Below are 21,632 nucleotides of genomic sequence, written 5' to 3'. Positions count from 1 at the left end.
AGAATTGTCAAGGATTACAGAAAGCCGCTTTTTAATGTACAAGAAGCTTTAAAGCAGAATTTTACGAACCGTATAAATGCTATTTGTAACTAACAGACAGGAATGTAAGCTATATTTTTAATACTGTAGGAGTTTTCCAATATTTAGGACAGATTTTGAGTGAGTTTTTGATTCGCCCTGTCATAACACAATTAGCATTTCAGATAATATATTATTAATATTTATATTATAATTTTTTAGGGTGAGGGCTTTTATGTCTTGAATACTACATACCCGGATTTTGAACAAGTCAATTTCGAAGGATTAACCTCTACAAAATTTGCTACAATAAACAGACTGAACTCCGTTATTATTCATTATTTATAACACTAACGCAAACTTTTTATAACTGAATTGGTCAGAAATTTATCACATGGTTAACCATCTCGATCATTTGAAGCTTATTGTAGGCTATATGCTCCCATCTTACGTTATTGTTTTGTGAGTATAGTATACGATAAGGAACTTCAGATGTATATTTCACATAATATATAAAACACATGATGTTATTATACAAACGCAAGAGGATAATATAAACTACGCGAAGAAGTTTAATATAACTATATTTGAACAATACCGAGGCATTTATTAGAAGTTGAGCCTAAAGAATCAAAGGCTCACTGTTGAAATAATGACATAATCAGAAACGATTTTGTTGTATTATGAAAAGGCTGGGGAGAAAATTTCTTAATTCTTCAGCCGACGATTGCTCCATACGCCCTCTTTCAGTCTCGTCATTAACGGAAGAGAAGACAAATTAAATGACGAATATTAACATCCTCTGATATTGTTTCCCAGGCGTGGCACAAACATACGTAGGGTCAGTGTAACTCAATATTAGTACATCCTACGTGGATATAGTACAGCAGATATGTATACTTGGTAAACTGCATCTCGAATAAATATTGTCATACAAAGCACAACACTACTAATCATGTGAGTTCAGACGCTTTTGCCTTAAGTCAATTGAAGTGGATGTTGAGTAATGTTTCACAACTTATTCCATTTAGTCATGTATGGGAGTGGTGTGGTGTACCAAATATACGAAAAAGGGTGGGTTCTTTGGCACATTTAGACTAAAACTGATGTAAGATCTACTCGCAATGTTATGTTAATAACTATTTTTAAATTTCGACTTGTTTGGTGTGTACGACTGTTGTCTCTGGTTCTCTTTTGACAAACTTTTACAATTTAAATGAAAACTCGAAAAACTGTTTTCCTGTTATATTAATTGAAATTTGTTCAAGTCTTTTAGTTATTTGCAGTGACGAACGACTCGCCGGTAGAGCAATGAATATTCTATTGGGCTTTGCTACGATTTTACAAGTTGCCATTCACTTCCACACAATACATTCTATTGTGAATGTTTCAATTTTCAGGTATAATGTTTTCTTACTGTCATAAAATGTTCCCACCTGGAACATTGGGTTGAATATGTACAATTCACACACAAAAAATGGAGATAGACATCAATTATAGCGCAAAGCTACATCCTTAATTTATTGCAAGTCTCTATTTCAAAGGTATGAATAATTATCGGACAAGAGTATAACAAAAGACTACATCTCTGTACCATTAGCTGAAGTCAACCTTCTACCAGAGTAATTCACTAACTAACACTCCCCTTCCTTCGTCTTCCCAACCACTCCTCCCCAACAGGTCTTGACTTGTTCTTCCCCAAATAAACCAAATTAAAACGCTAGTGTCTTTTGTGACCATGTGATGCACCATGCATCTAAATTAGGGCGAGTAATAGACCCAGGTCAAAGGTCACTGGATTGTTACTATAGGCAGTTAAAAACAATAGTGTCTTTGTGACCATGTGATGCACCATGCATCTAAACAAGGGTGAATAATATACCCGGGTCAAAGGTCACTGGATTTCCTATAGGCAGATGTTCGTCCTCTGCCCACCAAGAAGAAAACTACGGATGCCTTTAGGTGATACATCTTTACACTTATGTTGCTAAAGTATATTCCAACCATGCTCCGTTTGGTCAGACTTCTTTAACTTCTGAATTATTACGAAAAAATGTTTCGTAAAATACTCAGTTTCACAGTCATCTTGTTCATCAGCTCAAGAGGGTGGTCGAATGTTTACCTCAACGAATTGGACGTTGCATTAATTACTATAATAAGAGCATATCATTTCCCCATTGCCTCCATTGTACACACCGTTTAGGTATTCATAAGTACAGAGTGACGTGCAGCAGCTGTTGTATTGAAAATAACAGCAATAGCTATAACAGTAGTAATCACACCAAATTAGCATAGTGCCACCAGCCGTTTCTGTGCTTCTCTGCGCAGTTGAATCTACCACATGCGTCATTGTCTCGGTCATGCGTACTGAATTGTTTTCCTCTGTTAATATAGAAATGAAAACATGTGAAGCAAAGCAGCAAGAACCATCAGTGTTAAACACTTGGCCATTAAATAATAATCTAAGTATCCTGAAATATTGCACAATTTGTTGGGACATTATCTATGTCTCGGGTTGTCTTTGCCTTGAAACACGGTGTACGGCTCTTCTTGGTGTAATGATTTCATAGTTGTTATAAGAAACATTATTCTGCTAGTAATATGTGTTCACTGCAAGCCTAGAATGTTTAATTCTCTTTTACTGGTTCATTGAAGATATATGATTGTATTTCTCTTTCATAATATGTCCTGTTCTTAGAGTGATGCTTCTTCATTTTTTCAGCATACTTTATTTTCATCTGCTAGTTGGACCAACTATTTTCATATTGTGTTTTTGATGCCAACGGTATCCTATTGATAGGGTGATAGGATAAATATCTCACACTATACGGTCTCTTTAAAGTAACGGGCCCTGATGGGACGAGATATTTGCAATTGATGTTTAAAGAAATCTTGGGATCACTGGTTTTAATCACGTTCGAAACAAAACCTTTTTTGTTCTTTCAAGATTATAAAACCAAAACTGGCGAAATTAAAAAGGTTTCTTCACATCAATTGCAACAAATTATGATGATTAAAGAGAGAGACAAGTAAACAGCATATGGTATTTCAATTTTACATTTATTCCTCATATGTTAGTACAAGATTAATACAAACATTATTATATAGTGTACAGTTGCGAAATGAGGGGGGGGGGGGGGTTGTTACACCGAACCCTCTTTGTCAGGGTTTCTGATCCAGTCTATAGGTAATATTTAACATCAAGATGTGCAGAAATCGTCACGACCATTTTCTCATGAAGTTTATTGTGAGCAGTCTAGTAACTTTAATTTTGAACTATTATCGATAGCAAGGCGCAAATATCAAAAATATCAAAAATGCAACAAACTTGTATTCCCACTGCCCAGTTTATTCATTCTGTAGTTGTTGCTTGCAGATTCTATTCGAAACTGGATATTTAGCGTATTCAGCTGATCCATTAGAAGTAGTGATGTCAAACACCTGAAAATGTAGCTGATAAAGAAAACATGACAGAAAGATCTGGTAAAACCGTAAACAGAAACTCGTACTCTAGTACAGTCTGCATTATAATAATAACAACATACAGAAACATAGTTGAAACATTCATATTGTTTCAATCAAGACTTACTGTCTATCCGCCATCGTCTTCCATTTTACAAGTTACGTTGAATGGTAAACCAGGCCACCCAGTTGGCATGATTGTATAAACGCCATCTAGTCTTGTCCAGCGTCATAAATATCCTGACAGTCTGTATACGGTAAGGATACACAAGTTTCACCGTCACCTTCATATCCCTCATTACAATAACACTGTCGTAGTTCATTCTTGATATGAAGATAAGAGCAGTTTAGCATTGACATATCATGATTATTATTTCTTGTTAGATACTTTCATATAGCAGCATCAGTATGTGGTATGCTAATTGCGACTTCAAAGAAAGCATGTAATTTAAATAAAAGTGCACATTAATATATACATAATTAAAGTGATTTCTTATATTATCATATGAATTAGTACTGCGCGTGTTATGCTACGTGCCTTACAAAGAGTCGTGCTTTGTGGTTCAGTGGTCATTGCAGTAGTTCCTTTGTTTCTTGCATTGTCTTACCTAGAAAAAAGGATAGGAAGGATGTTTATGGACAATTTTGTATTAACATTAATGCTGTTAAGTGCGTTCAATAAATGGAAATAGAATTGTGTTGAATAAAGCCCTCTTTCTGATTATTTTTCACTACAGTTTGGACTATAGACATACATATCTTGTTTCGCAAGAAAATGATATAAGAAGGTGGAAAATAAGAATATCATTAACAACAAAATTAAATTAACAGCTAAATTGTTAACGTATTTCCCTTCAACCAGATTATAATATGTCCGTGTATCATAATTTACTAATCTAGCGGTCTTTATCGTCATGATGTTATCTTAACAGACCAAAACGAAGATAAGCGGATGTTTAAAAAGGCTGTCCTTATACACAAATAATGTTGCTGATATGCGAAAATTGTAACAAATAACAAAACAAAACAGAGACGAGACGTCAAAACAAATAAATTAAGTCATTGGTATCATTGGTATCGACTGAGCAAACTAAACCAAGACATGGGTATGACGTTAGGGAATATTTCAAGTCTTCAAACATTTGAAAAAAAAGGTTGATTTTTATCGAAATTTGTCGAAATTATCTTTGGATGACTGGTGTAGACATTCTCCCGTACATAGCGACATGACCACCGACCCTTAACAGCAGATGAATCGATTCATTGGATAGTCTGCCTAACTTGATACGCGATAACAGTTAACCTAAAGTTAGACTTAGCCTTGAGTCTGAACTAAAGTTTCGTATAAGTCTACGATTAAAATAAGTCAACTTAACACTTTAACAAACCCAAATATCGTACGCGAACTACAGTGTACTCTGTATTATATATCTTATAGATCAAAGGGTGATGAAACACTCAAACTCTGCCATCAAGTAACATAGGATTGTCCTATATCAATAGCCCTAGGAAATGTTAATACTGCACGTATTTATATACCACGCGGTGAGACTATAATATCACAACAACTCCAATTAGACGTACAGATGTTCGTAACAAAATATAGATAGGCCCATCGATAGTTTATATTTTCCAATCAGCTTACTGTTATCTAGACCGCAATATATGTAGGGAGGAGTAATTATGTAATTATTCAAGCAGCTCAAAGCCCAATAAGAGTGAATTAATCTCGAAGAATCCTTGCTCGAAATTTGCAAGAATTGGTGACAGCTGCCTTTCTCACGCTGCACTTATTTCACATGGTTGACAATATAAGCCATTGGCAAAACTTCAAAACTGATGCAGTTTGTCTGAGAATGATGTGATATAGAAAAGTGGAATTCTACATAGTTAACCGAACAGAAACAAACTGAGAACAGAACAGAATGTACTCTTTGTATGTAGGCCCAAACCCATCGACCAATACAGACTTACAACTCCACGGGAGACTTAAAAAGTCTAAACATATTATTTTTTTGTTGATGATAAAATATGACAAAATAGATACTTCCGGCTTCTGTCGTATCGATGATGATAAGTGCCAAATTGAAAAGCTGAAGCAATTTATTTCTCTTCATTGTGTTCTTAGTTGACTGTTCTATTTGTCATTGATGTTCTCCGTTAGGCTTTGATTGACCGAGTTAAATGCTGTGATGTCTTTCATATAGACTACGTAACTTTGTCTCAACAAATATATGCATGTATTTAATTTAAAGCTGCTTAGACGAATCGAATAAGTATCAACACCAGACCATAAGATGTACAACGATATTGTGATTAAGTCATAGACGGAAGATCAGCTGTTGTCACTTAGGGTTACATTTAGCTATCTTCATTAGAATTAGACAATAAATCAATCTTTCAGCAATATGTAACGTATTCTTATACATGATATGAAGCTTGGCGTATAGCGTCTCCCTTTCTATTCAGTAAATACATTTTCATCATCAGTTTTTTTTTTTGCTTTACGTGATAACCTTTTATTTATTCCCAGGTACAGCAGACGCGCTATTGATACTAGAAAGACTCTTTATGAAGTCGAAAAGTAATATAGAAAGATATTGAATCTTCACAAAATATCACTGAAAACGCATATGCTAGTTTTTGAAGCACTGAATGGAGTTGAGGTGTAAGCATTGTTATGACTCTGAATAAAGAGACTGGTTAATTACCTACCTTACTGTAGATATATTTATGATAAAATTGATTGAAGCAAATCATTAAAAAGAAAATTGACTGGGAAGTTTAATGAAAATTTTTCAATGAGCATATTTTTTTCTTTGCACTTTCAGTTCATTCTTATTAAACATATGTAAGTATACTAATATAATGTAGATAGAAAATTTGTTCAAAATTTTGTTTATTAGCCTTGGATCAAGATTTATAAATTTCAATTCAAAGTGTGAATATGCATATATGTCAAATGAAATGTATTAATGAAGTAGTGCAATAACTATATTACCGAACACAGTTACTGTGGATACATATCTCGACCTTTAGTTTTCTCTATAGTTTCAGTGTTCAAAAATGTAATTTGATTATGCTAATGTTTGTGCTATTTGTAATAAATCATGCCTTATATTTTGACGGTGGGGTATATTGTGGGGTAGCTTGATGTAACTTTCAGTTAATTGGTTAAAATAATTACAAGTGATTATCCTTTCATGTAGAATGGTAGTAAGCACAACTACCTTCTTTGATGTCCAAGTGACGTTTTTTTAGTGTTGTCTTTATAAAAATAACTTTACATAAATGAATTGAATTTTTAACACACAATCAGTATTTTAAAAATAATCTATTTGGAATTGCCAAAAGTATTAAAGATCTTATTTTGTTCCGATTGCTGCAACGAGAAAATACACTAAACTTGATACTTTTTCACTAACACAACAATGTAATATTTTTGCCATTATCAATATCCTACTGTCACGAACGATTTGCTATACCTAGTAACTAGTCTCATTTAGCATATTATGTACATATTTAAGTGAACATATTTAAGATAGATAGATAGACAGATAGATAGACAGATAGAAAGATAGATATACAGATAGACAGATAGACATATATATAGACAGATAGACAGATATAAAGACAGATAGACAGTGATATTTTAATGTATACAATGGAACGTCGTACTTAGTACACTCAAGCCATATGCAGCTTATAGTATATCAACTAACATACGCATTAGTTTGTTGAATATTAGTTAATATTATGGACAGGTTTCTTTTGAATCATATCTCCTTTATTCACAGTGTTGAAAACCCTGGTTTCTCCTAGCAACCAACGATTTATTTCCTTTTCATTAATCTTCTATTTTGTTTTTCATAATGGCGTCTTGTATGAACTTTTCTAGCAACTGTCGTTTTTGTGTTTGTTTGTAATATTCATTCCAGTTTTTATCGTCTCCTCCTTTTCATCGATTTAGTTTATATGCATTATGTACGGCTCATATGCAAACAATGCATTAACCAAAAGGGAATCAACTAATAGTTTCAATTAATACGAAACATAGATTGTTGGCAATATGGTTATTAAAATATGTAAGAAAATACGACTGTACACAATCCGGAACAATAGTAGCATATAGATAGATAGATAGATAGATAGATAGATAGATAGATAGATAGATAGATAGATAGATAGATAGATAGATAGATAGATAGATAGATAGATAGATAGATAGATAGATAGATAGATAGATAGATAGATAGATAGATAGATAGATAGATAGATAGATAGATAGATAGATAGATAGATAGATAGATAGATAGATAGATAGATAGATAGATAGATAGATAGATAGATAGATAGATAGATAGATAGATAGATAGATAGATAGATAGATAGATAGATAGATAGATAGATAGATAGATAGATAGATAGATAGATAGATAGATAGATAGATAGATAGATAGATAGATAGATAGATAGATAGATAGATAGATAGATAGATAGATAGATAGATAGATAGATAGATAGATAGATAGATAGATAGATAGATAGATAGATAGATAGATAGATAGATAGATAGATAGATAGATAGATAGATAGATAGATAGATAGATAGATAGATAGATAGATAGATAGATAGATAGATAGATAGATAGATAGATAGATAGATAGATAGATAGATAGATAGATAGATAGATAGATAGATAGATAGATAGATAGATAGATAAATAGATAGATAAATAGATAGATAGATAGATAGATAGATAGATAGATAGATAGATAGATAGATAGATAGATAGATAGATAGATAGATAGATAGATAGATAGATAGATAGATAGATAGATAGATAGATAGATAGATAGATAGATAGATAGATAGATAGATAGATAGATAGATAGATAGATAGATAGATAGATAGATAGATAGATAGATAGATAGATAGATAGATAGATAGATAGATAGATAGATAGATAGATAGATAGATAGATAGATAGATAGATAGATAGATAGATAGATAGATAGATAGATAGATAGATAGATAGATAGATAGATAGATAGATAGATAGATAGATAGATAGATAGATAGATAGATAGATAGATAGATAGATAGTTACCCGAAACAATACAAGACAGCGCTGTTTTATATATTAGCAGTTTCAGAAGGTAGTTTTTTGACTTACCACTCATCCTTGAGTAAGGTCGTATTTCATAACATATATAATTAATTTTATTGGCAAACAATCTATGTTTCATATTGAAATATCTAGCCAGCCAGCCATATTATTGTCTCCTCCCATCTTATTAACTGATTAACATATTAACCTCCCACGATTCTTTCAACTTCCCTACTGCGCAGAGATTTGAAAAAGAGACCCAAAATTTAGTGAATTTATGAATATGCATGTGTCTCTTAATAGCTCGACAACATATGGCAATTTGAAAACCATTATATAGAAGAGCATAACATGTACCGAACGTTTTGAATCAGACTCTGCCCAAATCTGAGAACAACTGAAAAACATGGCTGTTAAAGGAAATAGCATATGTTTTCAACTCCTTCTTATTTTCATGGCATGTTTTGGTTCATCTTTAGCAGCAGGCAGTGAGTATTTTTTCGTTTATTTATTTTGTCCGTTTCCTTATCATGCATTTTGACGTGTTTCTATGGTTACTCAAAGTTAAGGTATACCTTGCAGTTATGATTGTAATCGGAAATTTGGCACGAGCATATCAAGGTATTAAAAGAGTTAGTATGTAGACGGTAACCTATATCTCAACTTACGTAATAAATAATAACGAATAAAAAAACACTTTTATGAATATTAAAAAGGAAGAAATCAAAGCAGCTCAGCTCTTTGACTGCATTGGTTATGTGCACAATAAAAATAAATATACGAAACAGATCTGGAACAACTCTGAATTCAAGAAATGAGTTAGAAACATGTAACTACACTTTCTACAATTTGAATTCAACATTCTGAAAAAAAATTATGCTGAAGCAAATCTAATCCTCTTGAAATGGTAATCAACCCTTCCGCGCCCACCCCAATCCTCCCGAAACGCGGACATGCTCCCGTGACAAACTGGTAATCATTAGTAACGTCCCATGTGCCTTTTGTTTTGTCATTTCGCTTTTAGGATTGTGTAAATTTGCGGAGAAGTTTCCTGGTGTAGGAGGAAGTTGTTACAAAGGTTCAACAGATGGTAAGACTTTTGTTATATATATATATATATCTATATATATATCTATATATATATATATATATATATATTAATATATATATATTTATATATATATACACATATATATATATATATATATATATATATATATATATATATATATATATATATATATATATATATTCAATTTGTATTCCAACAGAAAGCAGCATAGAAAGTTTTAAAAATTTTGTTTGTAAGATGGGTGGTAGGGCGGGCAATGGGTGGTTTTCGTCATTCCTAACTTTGTCCGGCATTCTGACGAATTCACTGCTAGCAGCTGCTTTCACAATTTCTCTCAATGACTAGTAATCAATATTCAATATTTGTGACGTATGCTTAATTAATTTTACCATTCTGTTCTGTTCAGGTAAAGAATATATAATATCGGCAAAATGAGAGAGCTGAAAGCTCTTTTTTTTGCAAACTTGTTAAAAATGACACAATATAAGCTAAAGTAGATTCCATATCATACACTCTGCTTAATATCTTTCATATTAGACAATTGAACGTCAGGTTATCGCCAATAGATTCACCTTATAAGTAGTCAGTTTTCGATGATATTTTGTTAACACTGTGTAAAAAAAGGCCTTCGTGTTTTATTTTAATGTTAGCAAAACATTTTGTTGATTGTTTTTGGTTCATTTCTATTAATATTCCCCACCCCCACAAAACAAAAAAGCAATTTGGGTAGGTTAAATCATTTAAAGAATAGATAAGACTAAAGACCATCAGTTGCATATTGATGTACATATATGTTTATTAAATGATAAAGACATTATTCTTTCCCCCACCAGCCCCTTCTCCAATTCAATTATTATTTCAATCTGTTTAGAAAATACCATGTGCTAAATATTCACAAATCCAAACTCTGAAAACGTGAGCAAGTTTAAGATGACGACACACAAATCGAATTCTAAATATGTTTTTATATCGAGACGGAAGAGGAGGAGGGAGGAGGGGGAGTGGGGGGCGGGTAGGGTGAGACAAAAGCACCTACTTAGCCCTACATTACTATATCAGTGACGGGCAAAACGTCCAACCGAAGTCGGACCAATGAGGATATCCCTGCATTTAAGTTTCCGGTCCGTATTTGAAGACAAAAAAGAGCTTAGAATTGTTTTTCTTTTAGAAAATTTAAAACAAAATGGAACCTTAGTCGGGGCTACATTACCATAGAACATTCTTAGTGAAGATATCAAATGAAACAAAGAATATTTGGAATACTATTGCTATTTTGCTGCTTCCTTCCCTTTGTTTACACACATTCTAGTTTCTAGTGGGCCTGGTTCAAGTAATGGGGGTGACAATAGTGCAGTTGACCCCACATCAATGACTGCTACCACAAAGGAGAAGGAACCGGAAATATCCACTACAAAGGATGGTAAGCTAGTCTGTTGATTTTTTTAGTTCATTTATCTTAATATCCCCCCTCACCCCCCCCCCCCCCCAAATGCAATTTGGGTAAGTTAAATCACTTAAAGAATAGATAAGACTAAAGACCATTAGAATCATATTGATGTACATACATGGTTATTAAATGATAAATATTTAATTCTTCCCCCCTTCCCCCTCCCCAAAATAATAATTATTTCAAACTGCTTAGAAAGTACCATGTGTTAAATATTCACAGATACAACACTCTGAAAACTTGAGCAAGTTTAATATGACGACACATATACACTTGTTATCGAATTTTAAATGTGTTCTTATATCGAGACGGAAGAGGGGGGGGGATATTAATAGAAATGAACTAAAAAAATCAACAGACTAGCTTACCATCCTTTGTAGTGGATATTTCCGGTTCCTTCTCCTTTCTCATATTAGACAATTGAACGTCAGGATCTCGCCAATAGATTCACCTTATAAGTAGTCAGTTTTCGATGATATTTTGTTAACACTGTGTAAAAAGAGGCCTTCGTGTTTTATTTTAATGTTAGCAAAACATTTTGTTGATTGTTTTTGGTTCATTTCTATTAATATTCCCCACCCCCACAAAACAAAAAAGCAATTTGGGTAGGTTAAATCATTTAAAGAATAGATAAGACTAAAGACCATCAGTTGCATATTGATGTACATATATGTTTATTAAATGATAAAGACATTATTCTTTCCCCCACCAGCCCCTTCTCCAATTCAATAATTATTTCAATCTGTTTAGAAAATACCATGTGTTAAATATTCACAAATCCAAACTCTGAAAACGTGAGCAAGTTTAAGATGACGACACACATAGGGTAGACAAAAGTGAGACAAAAGCACCTACTTAGCCCTACATTACTATATCAGTGACGGGCAAAACGTCAAGCCGATGTCGGACCAATGAGGATATCCCTGCATTTAAGTTTCCGGTCCGTATCTGAAGACCAAAAAAAAGAGCTTAGAATTGTTTTTCTTTTAGAAAATTTAAAACAAAAAGGAACCTTAGTCGGGGCTACAATTACCATAGAACAATCTTAGTGAAGATATCAAATGAAACAAAGAATATTTGGAATACTATTGCTATTTTGTTGCTTCCTTCCCTTTGTTTACACACATTCTAGTTTCTAGTGGGCCTGGTTCAAGTAATGGGGGTGACAATAGTGCAGTTGACCCCACATCAATGACTGCTACCACAAAGGAGAAGGAACCGGAAATATCCACTACAAAGGATGGTAAGCTAGTCTGTTGATTTTTTTAGTTCATTTATCTTAATATCCCCCCTCACCCCCCCAAAAAAAATGCAATTTGGGTAAGTTAAATCACTTAAAGAATAGATAAGCCCAAGACCATCAGAAGCGTCTTGATGTACAAGCATTGTTATTAAATGATAAGGACGTTATTCCTTCCCCCACCCTCCAAATAATAATGATTTCAATCTGTTTAAAAAATACCATGTGCTAAATTTTTCACAGATACAACACTCTGAAAACTTGAGCAAGTTTAAGATGACAACACACACACTTGTTATCGAATTTTAAATGTGTTCTTATATAGAGGCGGAAGAGGATTGGGGGGGGGGGGCAAAAGCACCAACTCAGCCCTACATGACTATATCAGTGACGGGCCAAACGTCAAGCCGATGTCGGACTAATGAGGATATTCCTGCATTTAAGTTTCCGGTCCGTATTCTAAGACAAAAAAGAATGCTTAGAATTGTTTTTCTTTTAGAAAATAAAAAAACAAAACCAAAGGAACCTTTGTCAGGGTTACCCTACCATAGAACATTCTTAGTGAAGACATCAGATGAAAGAAAGAATATTCAGAATAATATTGCTATTTCACTGCTTTTTTCCATTTAATTACACACATTATAGTTTCTAGTGGACCTGGTTCAAGTAATGGGGGTGGCAATAGTGCGGATGAACCCACGTCAATGACTGCCACCACAAAGGAGAAGGAACCGGAAGTATCCACTACAAAGGATGGTAAGCTAGTTTGTTGATCTTTTTTAATTCATTTCTATTAATAACCCCAACACCCCCCCCCCCAAAAAAAAGAATGCAATTTGGGTAAGTTAAATCACTTAAAGAATATATGCGACTAAAGACCATTAGAATCATATTGATGTACATATATGGTTATTAAATGATAAGGACGTTATTCCTTCCCCCACCCTCCAAATAATAATGATTTCAATCTGTTTAAAAAATACCATGTGCTAAATTTTTCACAGATACAACACTCTGAAAACTTGAGCAAGTTTAAGATGACGACACACATACATTTGTTATCGAATTTTAAATGTGTTCTTATATCGAGACAGAAGAGGGGGGGGGGGGGAGCACCAACTCAGCCCTACATTACTATATCAGTGACGGGCCAAACGTCAAGCCGATGTCGGACCAATGAGGATATTCCTGCATTTAAGTTTCCGGTCCGTATTCTAAGACAAAAAAGAATGCTTAGAATTGCTTTTCTTTTAGAAAATAAAAACAAAACCAAAGGAACCTTTGTCAGGGTTACCCTACCATAAAACATTCTTAGTGAAGACATCAGATGAAAGAAAGAATATTTGGAATAATATTGCTATTTCACAGCTTTCTTTCATTTAATTACACACATTATAGTTTCTAGTGGACCTGGTTCAAGTAATGGTGGTGACAATAGTGCGGACGACCCCACGTCAATCACTGCTACCACAAAGGAGAAGGAACCGGAAATATCCACTACAAAGGATGGTAAGCTAGTCTGTTGATTTTTTTAGTCCATTTCTATTAATATTCCCCCCCCCCCCCACTCACCCCCAAAAAACAAAATGCAATTTGGGTAAGTTAAATCACTTAAAGAATAGATAAGACTAAAAATCATCAAAAGCATATTGATGTACATACATGGTTATTAAATAATAAAGACGTAATTCCTTCCCCACAGCCCTCTCCCCCTTTCCGGATGATAATTATTTCTATCTGTTTAGAAAATACCATGTGTTAAATATTCACAGACACAACACTCTGAAAACTTGAGCAAGTTTAAGATGACGACACACATACACTTGTTATCGAATTCTAAATGTGTTCTTATATCGAGACGGAAGAGGATGGGGGGGGGGGGGGACAAAAGCACCAACTCAGCCCTATATTACTATATCAGTGACCGGCAAAATGTCAAGCCGACGTCGGACCAAGGAGGGTATCCCTGCATTTAAGTTTCCGGTCTCTATTCTAAGACATAAAAGAGCTTAGATTTTTTTTTTTTTTTGCATTCTTAGTGAAGCTATTAGATCAAAGAAAGAATGTTTGGAATAATATTGCTATTTCACTGCTTTCTTCCATTTTATTATACAAATTCTAGTTTCTAGTGGACCTGGTTCAAGTTATGCGGGTGACAACAGTGCAGTTGACCCCACGTTAATGACTGCCACCACAAAGGAAAAGGAACCGGAAATATCCACTTCAAAGGATGGTAAGATATTCTGTTGATTTTGGTTAGTTAATTTCTATTAAAATGGCCATGACACGAAAATTTCAAGTTCCTGTCTTTTTGAGATCCATCTAAGCATGCTCTCTAGAACATATATCAACCATTCTGCCAGTTAAAAATTTGATTTTTCCCTTCGAAATTGAGATTTAATTTACCCTCTTCGGGCTTGAAAAGTTCGTTCGGCTGAAAATGTTCCCAATCTCATGACGTCATGTGACGTCATGTTATGAACACGATTCGGCTCTCGCTGATTCCTTCGAACACATATCATACTTACAGTACGACAAGTGTGCATAAATACACAAAACAATCGATAACAAGTCGGCGCGAAATCAGATCGAAATTTCCCGTGGAATGTCAGATTTAGAACCAAATGCGGCAACCGAAGTTCAAAGTGATAGTGGTTCTTCACCAGGCAGTGAAATTGGGCTATAATTAGAGTGCCCTTTCTCATATTCGAAGCAGAGAGTGAAGGCGATGATCATGCCAGTATCGAACCGAACGTTGAGGGTGGACCTGAGGTGTTAGAACCGTATCAGTTCGAGCCTGTTAAACGAGCCGAAATTGAAGCTCCACAACATATCGAAGAACAAACCCGTTCGGAACTATTGCAAGGAACATACAACGTGGTAAGACTTCATTAACGAAGCATTTAAAAACAAAATCCAGTCCAATTTGGGCATGTGTTGTGGGAATTCGCGGAACTCCCTAAACCGTAATGTGCGTTGTGTTACGGTGACTTACAACCCATATGTACAGTGTGTTGGCTATGTATTCATATACATGTACAAGGATCGCCACTTGCCCATTGGAGGTTTCCTGTTCTCCAATCTGGTCTTCGTAGTTTTTAATGTGGAATACTTGACAGAAGAACGACTCGTTTATGTCGACCCGTTAAAGCCCATTTGTTTTATTTCATAAAAAAAGGAGGGATCGTTGTATGCTTCCGTGAAGTGTTCGCTACATACGGAGCTGTAAACTGGCTAGGCCCAGTGAATCGGCGCTGGTGTTGTGCACTAACTTGGTCATAATCGCCGTGTTTTTTTTTCGTCCTTCGGCCATCGATGAAGGCTAATTGCATGGATTTTGACATTTGTGCAGCCCCCAACAACACAACGGACCGGCATTTCTCTCGGATATTTTACAACATGTTGTAAAACAAACTTGAAATTTCTAGCGATATAGCGTAATACAGTAGTTGTTCTCACAGTGTAAATGTGCGTGTATGTGTGACGGTAAGATCGTCGCGCATCCGGTACGTGCTTGGGTTTGGCACTTGTATTCCTAACATGACGTCATCATTGTCTTGTTTTGAAATCGCATTTTCAGATACCTATTTTCGGATGCGAATATTAAAACGCTAATTTCTAATTAGTCCTTGAGATTTTCTCATAGATTCAGAGGAAGTTACTATTGATTAGTTGGATTTTCGTGTCATGGCCTCTTTAATATCCACTATCAACACAAAACAAAATGCAATTCAGCTCAATTTATTATGTTTCAATACGGTACTTATTGTTGACCACAAGTCAAACACTGCTGCCGCAGGGAGGAACCAGAAATTTACACTACAAAGGATTGTAAAATAGCATGGTAAATTTTATTTAATACGGACAGAGTTGGTGATTGTTGTTGATCCATTAAACAAGCTTTTAAAATTTCCTTATACCTACTCTAATAACAGCAATAACAGTGTTTATTTTTACAATGAAAATGTGACAAGGAAGAAAAATTAACTAAAACATTTCACGTCTGGAAGTCGGTCTTTTTGTTAGCCCTTAACACAGAAGAAATTCAATAGATATTAGGCGATCCTTTAACGCAATAGCTAAGTAAGAGCGCGCCATCGTTAACAAATTGCAATACAACGGTATTATGTAACATATTATCGAGCATTAAAGAAAGTCATGGTTAAAACTTCGAACAAAAATGTTTCGAAACTCGTGAAATGTGTTAATTGTCTTCAAAATGTTTAGATCATTCGCATAACTTTCCTCTTCTCATTTGTCAATATCTAGATAATGACAATAGGTAAAGGAACACGTAGTGACACATGTTACCAATATTGATTGGTAACATTTGTTAGTACGTGTTTCTTTACCTATTGTCATAATCTATAGCTTTTCCATATACAAGTTAGAATATTGTTGTTTGTGTTAAGGAGAGCTAGCACATCTGCAAGATGTTCTATACTAATCAAAAATGGCTAATCACAATCGTCTCGATCACATTGCTTTAATAAGTGTAAATGTGTCTTTAATTGTTCATTCTTCATGTTCGTGCAAATTAATGCAAATGTAAATAAATCTATGAAACAAATGAAAATGTATTATAAATCATGCATGATGATTCCCACAGTATCACTATTATTGGACTTGTTCACGTTTGAAAACGCATGGAAACCAGGATCTTCATTTCCCTCGGAGAGGTTTACAAACTAATCTATGACGTATCCATATTTGAGCAGGGACCTGCAAATGGCAGTTCCTAGAGTTCCTAGAGAGCAATAGCGAAAAGGTCACCTTGATTGTTTAAAATTCAATCGGCTAGTTGTTATACCAAGGAGCTGCTAACGTTAGAGTAGCAGCTCCCTGGTTATACGACTACGGTACTCCAGGCCTTAGAATCACGTCCGTCTTTGTTCACGAGGAACTGGCCAGGGCAAGTAACCTGGTCGCATGATCCCAATAGCGTTCACACTGTTATTTTGATTTCCGTTCCAGGCTCAGATCCCCCCCCCCCCCACCCCCGAAATGTATTAGTACACGAGCGTTCACACTAAGACGTTTATCGACGTTGCGTGATCAGATCCGACCAATGTATTCTCAAATGTGCAATAAGGGTAAGAAGGTTACATCGCAACTTTCAATAGGGTCTTCTTGTTTTATATAAAGGTCCACCAGGGTTTGAAGAGTCGTTTGGAGGTTCCTACTACAAGGTTGTGCACATCCATACCCTTAATCGCACAACCGCTCAACAAACCTGCGAAAGCTTTTCGTCTCATCTCGTATTCATTGAGAGTGAAGAGGAAAACAGCTTCATAAACAGCTTGGTCCATTCAGATCAGCACGAATATTGGATTGGATTACAAGGATTAGAACAGAACTTACACTGGGATGACGGAACTCGTGAAGTCTACTACAATTTTGGAGTAAGAAGCTTTGACGACAACAGCGGATGTTATAGAATAATTCAGCTTTTCGATGGTCTTAAATGGCGCGACTATCTTTGCTCAAGCTTGTATGGTTATATCTGCGAATACGAATAATAGTTGCATATGAGCAGACAAGAACTCAAAACCGACTGTGAAAGATTAAGCCGTGAAACAAAATTGGGAAAATAAAACATGCTTATTTGTATCGCTCTGAGATATTGAAGAAAAAATATCGGTAGTTGAAGCAAGGAGAGGATCCAGGAAATGAATAGTTTCATCTTGATGTCTTTTCAGACGACTCTTAAGTAGTATGGTCTAGGGGCACTGTTTCGCGTAAAAAAATAATACAATATAATATATCAAAAAGTGCATTCTGTGGCATATTAAGCCTCTAAAGTAGGCTTAAAATGTAGTCTAAACTCTGTGCCAATAACTACTTGGTGGGAAGTTGGTAGGGTCGAGGGGGGCATCCTGGAACCGCACCTGGTAAGATTTATCTATCTCTCCCTTACAGTTTGTTTATATCAATTTACCTAAAGCGAACAAAGTGTGTTACTATTCGTGTCAATTCTGAATATCTGTTTACCTTCTAACCTTTTAGTTTTATGAACAAGCTTGAATCACAGAAGATATGATGTTAAATGCAAATATATATATATATATATATATATATATATATATATATATATATATATATATATATATATATATATATATATATATATATATATATATATATATATATATATATATATATATATATATTTATATGAAAGAGCGGATGTTGACATGCTTGGTGTATATGATGAATTGTAGAAATTGAGACTTCAAGCACAGTAAGAAAGTATACAAAGTTGTATGTTCCAATATTTCGCCGGTTAAGGCTTTATCAAGGAATGAGGTGCAACTACCGACTCCGTGTATAAAAGTAAAAACTTTAAAACCAATTCCCCTGAGCTGAAACGCACCAGCGAACAAACTGTATTCGGAGCGCACAGACGGACCAGCAAGATGTGAAAAGCTTAAATATCCAATTGACGTCCAGCACAGCCATTCATTAAGTTATTACTGGCTTTAATGGTAAGGGCTTCGATTATTTTTCTTTCGCTGGTATTGGGTAGGTTGTGATGTAGGATTTGCCAATTGATATTTTCTCCAGATTTCGGATTTATATTGTGAGTTTGTAAATGAGTGTATATGGTCTGTTTAGTCATACGTAGATGTTCTTTTATTCTCGTTCCAATGGTGCATCCCGTTTCGCCGATGTATGTAGACGAGCAAAGATTGCATTTAATCTTGTGAACACAGTTTTTGGCTAAACAGTTTTTGGCTATATATATATATATATACATATATATATGTATATATAACCGTTTTATATATATATATATATATATATATATATATATATATATATATATATATATATATATATATATATATATATAACTGTTTTAACCAAGTGTAGTGTTAGAGTCAATCATGGTTAACATTGTAATGAAATCTGTTTTACATATACTGCCATTATGAAGCCTCGTGTGTTAACGTTACAATCTAATTTTAGGAACAATGGGCCTGCAGTGCGGGTATTATTTCACCCTTATCGATCACTGATCAAGTTAAATGATGTTTGCCTTAGAATCAACAACTGACGTGTTTTTTCTTATTAATGCTAGATTTTGTATGAATTTTATATATGAGAGATAGACAACCTCTTCAATATATTCATGTTATTTGTTAAGGTATAATGCCTATACATATTGCTTTGTTGTGTGATTTTATCATGGATGCCTTTAAGTCAACAACTGACGCGTTTTTTCTTATTAATGCTAGATTTTGTATGAATTTTATATATGAGAGATAGACAACCTCTTCAATATATTCATGTTATTTGTTAAGGTATAATGCCTATACATATTGCTTTGTTGTGTGCTTTTATGATTTTGAAGTCAACAGCTAACGTGTTTTTTCTTAATAATGCTAGATTATTATGAGTTTAATATATTAGGGATAAAAAAGTTCTTCAATCTTTTCATGTTATTTTTCAATGTACCATTCATATTCTCATTTGCTTTAAATTGTTTTTAATATCACGAGTTCACACAGAAGTAGCTACTGGTTGTATTGTTGATTGGTTTGCCCAGTTTTTTTTATATTAACATATTTGCTTTCGTTAGATTTGTCAAAATCGTATAGTACTAAGTGTGCAAATCATTAGTTTTGGTGATTTTATGAAAATGTAATGACCAATCTATATGCTCGAGAAAACAAACTCGCCCCGTAGCTCTTGTTTTGTAAATGATATATTCTTTAAAGAACAATAATGCCCTATAATACCTCATCATAGATACGTAGAAAGACAAATACACAGATGAATGGTTTAATAGATTGATGGACGGTTGGATGGATTGGTGAATGAATAAATGGATTGGTAGTGTCGTAACATGGATTACTAGTTAGGTTAGATAAATGGATGAGTTGGTGGGCAGACGTGCAGGCGAGTCAATACATCAATGGGTGGGTAGGTGGATGGAAGACTAGAGAGTTAATCGATAAGTGGGTGAGGTGGGCGGTTGGGTGGATGGGTGGACGGATGTGCGGATGGATTGATGGGTAGGTAGATGGTAGGATGGATGGATGTGTGGGTGGGTGGATGGATGGATGTTTGGGCGGGTCTGAATGTGACTGGGTGGGTAAATAAATGAAAGGATGGGCATATGTATAGTTTATGTGTATTTATTATATTATCTTTTAAGTTTTTAGGGGGGCCCTTCATTAATGGCATCAACCTTTAAAATAAACCAAAATTGAAATATAATTGCTACTGTATAGTATTAATTATATACCTTTAAACCAGCTTAGGTTTCCCGAAATTTGTTAAGAAAACCAAGGAAATTTATCTACGGTGTGACGATGGTTGTAATGGTAATGGTAAAAATGGATACATTATATTTGTAACAATACACTAGTGAAACTACTTAATAAATGTGATTAACAAGTTGTATTAACACGTGTTCATTATTTAATTTCTTGAAATTTCCCTTAATCGCACAACCGCTCAACAAACCTGCGAAAGCTTTTCGTCTCATCTCGTATTCATTGAGAGTGAAGAGGAAAACAGCTTCATAAACAGCTTGGTCCATTCAGATCAGCACGAATATTGGATTGGATTACAAGGATTAGAACAGAACTTACACTGGGATGACGGAACTCGTGAAGTCTACTACAATTTTGGAGTAAGAAGCTTTGACGACAACAGCGGATGTTATAGAATAATTCAGCTTTTCGATGGTCTTAAATGGCGCGACTATCTTTGCTCAAGCTTGTATGGTTATATCTGCGAATACGAATAATAGTTGCATATGAGCAGACAAGAACTCAAAACCGACTGTGAAAGATTAAGCCGTGAAACAAAATTGGGAAAATAAAACATGCTTATTTGTATCGCTCTGAGATATTGAAGAAAAAATATCGGTAGTTGAAGCAAGGAGAGGATCCAGGAAATGAATAGTTTCATCTTGATGTCTTTTCAGACGACTCTTAAGTAGTATGGTCTAGGGGCACTGTTTCGCGTAAAAAAATAATACAATATAATATATCAAAAAGTGCATTCTGTGGCATATTAAGCCTCTAAAGTAGGCTTAAAATGTAGTCTAAACTCTGTGCCAATAACTACTTGGTGGGAAGTTGGTAGGGTCGAGGGGGGCATCCTGGAACCGCACCTGGTAAGATTTATCTATCTCTCCCTTACAGTTTGTTTATATCAATTTACCTAAAGCGAACAAAGTGTGTTACTATTCGTGTCAATTCTGAATATCTGTTTACCTTCTAACCTTTTAGTTTTATGAACAAGCTTGAATCACAGAAGATATGATG

The 21,632-nt window shown here is 34.5% G+C and overlaps 1 long non-coding RNA gene across 1 annotated transcript; it reads left to right on the top strand.

The window, feature by feature from the left end:
• Positions 1-8,725: 8,725 nt before the first annotated feature.
• On the top strand, positions 8,726-11,084 carry LOC139973435 (uncharacterized). Its single transcript, XR_011795215.1, has 3 exons — positions 8,726-9,080; positions 9,617-9,682; positions 10,974-11,084. It is a non-coding gene; the product is annotated as an uncharacterized lncRNA (long non-coding RNA).
• The last annotated feature ends 10,548 nt before the right edge of the window (positions 11,085-21,632 follow it).

The sequence above is a fragment of the Apostichopus japonicus genome, chromosome 9 (genome assembly GCF_037975245.1).
Source record: "Apostichopus japonicus isolate 1M-3 chromosome 9, ASM3797524v1, whole genome shotgun sequence".
Classification (NCBI taxonomy): domain Eukaryota; kingdom Metazoa; phylum Echinodermata; class Holothuroidea; order Aspidochirotida; family Stichopodidae; genus Apostichopus; species Apostichopus japonicus.
The sequence above is the reverse complement of the archived record's forward strand: the minus strand, read 5'-3'. Positions and strand labels throughout refer to the sequence as shown.